Raw genomic sequence first — 6,343 nt, 5'->3', positions numbered from 1 at the left:
ATGTTAGGTTGTTACATTGGGATATTTCTGACTTTTTGATGTGGGTGTTGAGTGCTATAAATTTGCCTCTTAACACTGCATTAACTGTGTCCCAAGATTCTGGTATGTTGTATCTTTGTTTTCACTAGTTTCAAATAATTTCTTGGTTAATGTTTAATTATTATTTAAATTATTTATTTAATTATTTACCCAAAAGTCATTCAGGAGCAGGTTATTTAATTTTAATAAAATTGTATGGTTTTGAGTAATTTTCTTGGTCTTGATTTTCAATTTCATGGCCCTGTGGTCCAAGAGAGTATTTGGTATGATTTCAGTTCTTTTGTATTTGCTGAGGATTGTTTTATGTCTGATTATGTGGTAGATTTTAGAATATGTGCCATTTGGTGATGAAATTCTGTTGATTTTTAGTGGAGAGTTATGTAGGTGTCTATCAGGTCCATTTGATCCAGTGCTGCATTCAGAACCTAAACATCTCTGTTAATTTTCTGCCTTGATGATCTTTCTAACACTGCCAGTGAGAAGTTAAAGTCTCCCACTATTATTGTGTGTGAGTCTGTCACTTTGAATGGCTCTGAGCAATTGCTTTATGAATCTAGGTGATCCTGTGTTGGTTGCATATATATTTAGGATAGTTAGGTGTTCTTGTTGAGTTTGACCCTTTACCATTATGTAATGCTCTTTTTTGTCTTTTTTGATCTTCATTGCTTTAAAGTCTATTTTGTCTGAAATGAGAACTGCAACTGTTGCTTTTTTCTGTTTTCCATTTACTTGGCAGACTTTTCTGTCATCTTAGTTTGAGCCTATGGGCATTATCTCACGTGAGATGGGTCTCCTGAAGACAATATACCATTGGTTCTTGGTTCTTTATCCAGCTTTCCACTCTGTGCCTGTTAATTAGGGCATTTGGCTCATTTACATTCAAGGTTAATATTGATATATGTGGGTTTGATCCTGCCATCATGATGTTAGTTAGTTATTATGAAAACTTGTTTGTGTGATTGCTTTATAGTGTTACTGGTCTGTGTACTTAAGTATGGTTTTGTATTGGCTGGTAATGGTGTTTCCTTTTTATATTTAGTGCTTCTTTCAGGACGTCTTGAAAGGCAGGTCTGGTGATAATAAATTTCCTTAGGATTTGCTTGTATGAAAATGATCTTATTTTTGCTTCACTTATGAAGTTTAGTTTGACCAGATATGAAATTCTTGGTTGGAACTTCTTTTTTTTTTAAGAATGTTGTATATAAGCCCCCAATCTCTTCTAGCTTGTAGGGTTTCTTCTGAAAGGCGTGCTGTTAGTCTGATGTGCTTCCTTTTGTAGATAATGTGATCTGTCTCTCTGACTGCCTTTAACATTTTTTTCTTTCATTTCAATACAGAGAACTTCTGCAAAATTGTATACGAAGAGATCATCCCAAATGGGGATGATAGCACTGAAATACATGCTACGCTTCTATCCAAGAAGATTATCCCTAAGTGGGGATGGCAGAGCTGAAAAGCACAAGTGAGGATGATCTCCTTATGTAGAATCTTGAAAGGGTTCTCTGTATTTCCTGAATTTGACCGTTGGCTTCTTTAGCAAGTTTGTGGACGTGTTAATGAATAATATCCTAAAATATGCTTTCCAAGTTGTTTGTTTTCTTTCTGTTCCTTTCAGGGATGCCAATGATTCATAAATTTGGCCTCTTTACATAATCTCACATTTATTGAGGTTTTATTTATTCTTTTCATGTCTTTGTCTTTATTTTTGTCTGGCTGTCTTATTTCAGAGAGCCATTCTTCAGGTTCTGAGATTCTTTCCTCAGTCTCGTATATTCTGCTGTTAATGCTTGTGATAGCATTGTGAAATTCCTGTAGTGTGTTTTTCAGCTCTATTAGGTCAGTTAGATTCTTTTTTATACTGCCTATTTTGCCTCTCAGTTCCTGTATTCTTTTATTGTGCTTCCTGGTGATGAGTGGGGGTTCGGGATTCCCAGGGAAGACAGGTTAGACTCATCTTTGGTGGTTGCTGTGTGCTGGAGGTGCCAGCATAGTGACTAGGTCCTTTGTTACTTTCCCAGTCTGAGGGATGTTAGGTGGTACCCCTGCAAGTGCAGTTGCAGTAGGGTTGTGGATTAACTCTTGGATTTTCTCCTTGGAGAAATACTGCGCTGCCTCTGATTGAAGTAGTCAGGTGGGGGTAGGGTGGTTGTGCTGGAGTCCCAGGTTGGGCAGCTCTGTCCAGTGAGGAAAAGTGAGGACTGGGACCTGCATGGAGAACAGGCCACCCACTTTTCCTTGAGGTTGGTGCTTGATGCTGGGAGTCCAGACCAGCCCCTCGTCCCTGCAGACTCTCCAGAGCCTGGAAACAGCAAGGGCAAGGAATGCAGGACAGCAAATATGGCAACCCTCACCTTCCACTGGGACCTCTGACCCAAGGACTTGCAGAGCTGCCACTGGCTCGGCCCTGGTGGGAGACTGCTGGAGATCCATGTCAGGAGGACCCGCCCAGTGAGAAGATACAGGATTGGAGATCCATGTAACAAACAGTCTGGCCACTTTTTCATAGGGCTGCTGCAGTATGCTGGAGGTCTGCTCCAGACCCTAATCATCTTGGAATTTCCATTATCTGTTGCCAGCCCAAACACACAAGCAGGAAGTCCTGGTTGGGAAGTCCCTCCCAGTGAGGAGGAATGGCATTAGGGGCCTGTGTAAAAAGTAGTCTGGCACCTTTTCTGTAGAGCAGTTGTGCTGTGCTATGCTGGGGGTCCACTCCAGTCCCCAGTTGCCTCAGACTCTCCAAAGCCTGAAGGCAACAATGACAAAGGCTGTGAAATAGTGAAGATGGTGGGCCACCCCTCCCTCTGGGAGTTCCATTTCAGGGAGGCCTAGAGCTACTGCTAGCCAGGAAATATCAGTGGGGGAGGCTGAAGACCCCGGTGGGAAGACCTATCCCATTGAGGAGAAACAGGATCCGGGACTCACGTAAAAAAGCAGTCTAGTCACTTTTTCATAGGGTAGCTGCACTGTGCCAGTTCCAGCCCTTAGCTGGCTCGGACTTTCTAAGGTCTGAAGCCAACAATGGCTAAGGTTGCAAAATAGCAAAGATGGTGGCCACCCCTCCCTCTGGGGGTCATGTTTCAGGGAGGTGTAATGCTGCTACTGGTGGCTGGCTGTGGTTCCAAGTCACCTTGTGGTATCCTGCAAGGTACCATAGGAGCAGGGCCTGCAGCTAGTCACTGCTCAGTCCCCGGGATTCAGCCCTTTTCCTGGGTTACGTATGGGAGTCTAATCTCCTGCTTTGCTAGAGTTGCAGCTGCTTTGCTGGTGAGCATGGGTATCTAAGATTCCTTGGGCTCTATGTGTGCCTGAGCAGCTGTTCTGCCAAGACTCCATGTAGCTCTCTGCATGTCAGATTGCAGGCCCTGGTGGAGTGGGTACATGAGGAGATCTCCTGACCTGAGGGTTCCAAATATCCGTAGGGGAAATGTGGGTTATTCGAGGTTCCTTACCCTCTGAGCACTTCCCTGGGTAGGGGAAGCCGCCTGACTCCATGTCTCTCCCAGATGGGTGGTCATCCTGCCTTACTTTTCTTTGTTTCCTTCATGAATTCCAATGCGTGTACCTGGATGTTTCAGTTGAAGGTGCTGCATTTACTTAGCCCTTCTATTTCTCTCCGTGAGTGCAGCACACATTAGTTGCTTCTAGTCGACAATCTTGGCCAGCCTCCAGCATACATTTCTTAAGCAGAAAACAAAAGGCACTAATCATAAAGGAAAAAAATTAATAAACTAGACCATCAATGTTAAGATGTCTGCTATTCAAGAACTCTAAATGCTAACATTTAGGGACCTGCTTGCCTTACTGCCCAATCAGCTGATTTTGAAGCTTATGAGTCTACAAGCCTTAAGACCCTTAACAGATGAACACAGAACAAATGAACACGAATAGATGAACATGGAACAGATAAAAGATGTCAGCAATCATTTGTTGAAGGCTAAAATGACTGTGTAGGAATATTCCAATGAGAAGTGAACCTATGTGCATCTTTCTCTGACATGAGCTAAGTCAGTTGGCCACATCTCTATCCACTTTCTGTCTTCTCTTATTTTTCTAAGGCTAACAATTCTAATTTTTGTGAGTTTTTTTTCTGTTCATAGCCTTGTGTTTATTTTCTCCCATGTCCTTTTCTTTATTTGCTTGGGTCTCTATCACAATAAAGGCTTAAAAAAAAAAAATCCCTTACTATTATTTTAAGGGGATTTCAGGAAAGAGTGTGAATAAATGTTTGTGTGTATTCTTCCATGCTCAACCTACAGTCTTCAGGTGATTTGGGGGTAGACTAAACCTTGAGAACACTAGGCTATATCCACCAATGTGATATTAACCAACAAGAGGAATACGAGACTGATTCTTTTTTTATGTCTTATTTAAATTTCCAGGATCTATGTCTTATGCACTGATAGTTATTTTTATAGTATATTTTTTAAAAAACTGTTAAAAATTATTCTTACAGTTTGGGAATAATATTTTGATCCATATAGGTTAGTTTGTTCAATTAAAATTCATTTCTTGATTATGTTACATGTATAATTATATACGGAGAAAACATGAAAAGGGATGCCAGGATTTGAGTAAAAGATAAAGATTTATAATAAAAGCAAATCTTTTACTTAAGTTTTGGGACCACTTTGAACCTTATTGAAATGTTATATTTCTTCAATCATTCTGATTTTATAAAGAATGTCAGTTTTTCTATGTCTGTTATAGATAAGTAATATGCATTACATTTTATTTTTTAATATACAAGTAATACATGCTGATTGATAAAAAATCTTGCAATCTGTCAGTAAGACACACAGGTTTAATCTTTCACCTTTTACCCACTATACTCTCCTCCAAAGACACTATTTTAACTTTTTTAGCATGTGTTTTTCTTTCTAAAAAGTTGTATGCATTTTTGAGCAAAGATCTGTTATGATTTATAAACAAGTTTTAAAAATTCATCTATTACATTTTCAGGTCTTAAAATAATTTTCTTTTCTTTCTTTGTTTTCTTTTTTTTCTTTTTTTTCTTTCTTTTTTTTTTTTTTTTTTTTGACACAACATCTTGATCTGTCACCCAGGCTGGAGTGCAGTGGCGCAGACAGGCTCACAGCAACCTCAACGTCCAAGGCTCAAGTGATCCTCCAACGTCAGCCTCGCGAGTAGCTGTAACTACAGGCACAGGCCACCATGCCAGGCTAATTTTTTATTTTTATGTTTTGTAGACATGAGGTCTCAGTATATTCCAGACTGGCCTCTAACTCTTGATCTCAAGCTGTCCTCCCTCCTTGGCTTCCCAAAGTGCTGGATTACAAGCAAGAGCCACTGTGCCCAGCCTTAGCATAATTTTCAATTGCTCAAAATCATGGTAATGTTACTTGATTTTATTATGTCTCATTTACTTTTCTGTAAGTAGATATATCTTTTCAAAAATGCAGTCAATTCCCCAACTTTTATATTGTTACTCAAAAGCATCAGCATTTCCAAGACAATAAATACTGCATATTGTACCAAACAATCTTTCAATTTAAGCATGTGGAACATAAAAATGGTATTTTTACTTGAATCATAAGAAAGAACACACACGAGGTACTGAAACCCTTTTCTCAGGAGGAACGACATTATAGTTGCAGAGCATTCACAATCCACCTGGATTAATGGTAACTAATGCTCCTCTATTCCAAATCCTGTCAAGTTTGCCAATATTTGTTCTGGGAAGGTAAAAAATGTTGCAACAGTACAATGAAATGTTCCCTAAAGGACTCTTACATATTTGGTTTCAGGAGTTTCAGTGATTGGTTCTTCTGAGTAAGAAAGATTTGCTTTGTAAAAAATTCTTGTATCTCAAATTCACTGGTTTTCACACCAACTGCTCTGTGTCCCTGGTCTGCAAACCATTTCATCTCAACTACTAATGCTTTTCCATATAGAGGAAAAAACATCCTCAATCCACTCTCACCTTTAAGAAAAGTATCCAAATGCTTTTATAAGCTTGTCTTGCCGTGCTTCCAGACTTACTACTTGGTGTTTCTGTACCTCAGTATTGGAATACTCTTCAATACCAAGTGAAATTCATGTACTATTCATAGTTTCAGTGGCACCTGTCTCTCAAGCATATGTTTTCAATGCATTTATTGGTTTACTATAAAAGATATCACGAAGAATACAGTTAAAGAGACGTGTACGGCTACGTGGGCATGCCACATTCCAGGAAGCTCCATGTGTTCAGCATCAGCGAATTCATATAGTATCTTGTTCTTGATTCACAGATGCAGCATCTCTCATCTGTGGAAGCATATTATTTACGTATTTTGAACTTTTT

The 6,343-nt window shown here is 39.5% G+C and overlaps 1 pseudogene; it reads right to left on the bottom strand.

The window, feature by feature from the left end:
- Positions 1-5,419: 5,419 nt before the first annotated feature.
- LOC117096106 lies at positions 5,420-6,108 on the bottom strand (annotated as a pseudogene).
- Between the last annotated feature and the right edge of the window lie 235 nt (positions 6,109-6,343).

This window comes from Trachypithecus francoisi, unplaced genomic scaffold, assembly GCF_009764315.1.
Source record: "Trachypithecus francoisi isolate TF-2019V2 unplaced genomic scaffold, Tfra_2.0 Contig01451, whole genome shotgun sequence".
Taxonomy (NCBI): domain Eukaryota; kingdom Metazoa; phylum Chordata; class Mammalia; order Primates; family Cercopithecidae; genus Trachypithecus; species Trachypithecus francoisi.
Note: the sequence above shows the minus strand (reverse complement) of the source record. Positions and strands in the feature narration are given on the sequence as shown.